Raw genomic sequence first — 1,690 nt, 5'->3', positions numbered from 1 at the left:
TGTAAACTAAAATAATGCGTTCCAGGTCGAAAAAAAATACAGTCTTATATGTTTCAATTTGAATTTTTATTGAAAGAAACCTAGTACCTAGCATTATTAATCTACATTAAGCAAAAAACTGTCTAGAGTCGTTTGTTTCTGACGTCCCTTCAAAATTTGTTCAAAATGGGACACAGCATTATCGTTGAATAATTCTGTTGCACGTACTGCCGCTGTCTGACTGGGGTGATGCTTTTTAACGTATGATGCCACAAACTCCCATGCTTTGAGCATTTCTCTGATTGCACTAGACGGTTGCTGTTTCTTCGGTTATCTCCTCGTCTGATAAAGTTTGCTTCTTAACATCTTGTTGTAAATCACATTGCAATTCTATAAGCTCGTCGGTAGGCAGATCTTCACTGTGCTCTGCCACAAGTTCAGCGATGTCATTTCCATCCACCTCTAGCCCAATACGGTCAGCCAAAAATATTATTTCGTTGGTTATTGGATCCGTAGATACTGCGTCGAGTCCTTCAAATGTTCATTCGGCAAAGCGGTCGGGCCAAAGATTTTTCCAGGAAGATTCGAGTGTTCTCTTAGTAACGCCTTTCCATGCCTTATCAATAATTTTGAGACAGGCAACAATGTGGAAGTGATCTTTCCAAAACTCTTTTAGAGTAAGATTTGTTTTTTCAGTCACGTCAAAGCAATGCTGGAAAAGTTCTTTTGTGTAAAGCTTCTTGAATTTAGAAATCACTTGCTGATCCATGGGCTGAAGCAATGGGGTTGTATTAGGTGGCAAAAAGTGAATTTTGATGAATTTAAACTCTTCAATGAGTTCATCTTGTAAACTTGGTGGATGTGAAGGAGCGTTATCCATAATAAGCAGGACACGAAGAGGCAAATCCATCTCAATCAAATATTTCAGCACAGAGGGGCTAAAAACATTATTGATCCACTCAGTAAAAAGAACACGTGTAACCCAAGCTTTACTGTTCGACTTCCACATGACATTTAGCTTACTCTTGTCAACATTATGCTTTTTGAAGGCACGTGGATTCTCTGAATGATAGACAAGTAGCGGTTTTATTTTCAAGTCGCCACTTGCATTGGAACAAAAAAGCAGAGTAAGGCGGTCTTTCATTGGCTTATGGCCGGGCATTGCTTTCTCCTCTACTGTTATGTAAGTTCGCTTGGGCATCTTTTTCCAAAAAAGACCCGTTTCGTCGCAATTAAACACCTGCTGGGGCAAGTAACCCTCAGTATCCACAAGCTTCTTGAATTCGCCTACATAACTCTCGGCAGCCTTAGCGTCTGAGCTTGCTGCTTCACCATGCCTTATAACGCTATGAATACCAGTACGTTTTTTGAAATTCTCGAACCACCCCTTACTTGCTTTGAAGTCTTCCCTTCTTGCTGTTGATGTTCCTGGCGACTTTTCAATCAGAGTAGTGAATATCGTTTTAGCCTTCTCACAAATTATATTCTGCGAAATTGTGTCAGCTTGCATTTGCTTTTCGTTAATCCATATCAAAAGCAATCTTTCAACATCATCGAGAATTTGTGGTCGTTGCGAAGAAACTCTTGATACTCCCTTTGAAGCGTTTAGCACATCAAGCTTGTCCTGATTCTTGAGGATAGTAGAAATCGTTGATTTCGACAAGTTGAACGCACGTCCTAAATCAGCCACACCCAAACCTCCTTTATGTTT

The sequence above is a fragment of the Eurosta solidaginis genome, chromosome 2 (genome assembly GCF_040869045.1).
Source record: "Eurosta solidaginis isolate ZX-2024a chromosome 2, ASM4086904v1, whole genome shotgun sequence".
NCBI lineage: Eukaryota > Metazoa > Arthropoda > Insecta > Diptera > Tephritidae > Eurosta > Eurosta solidaginis.
Note: the sequence above shows the minus strand (reverse complement) of the source record.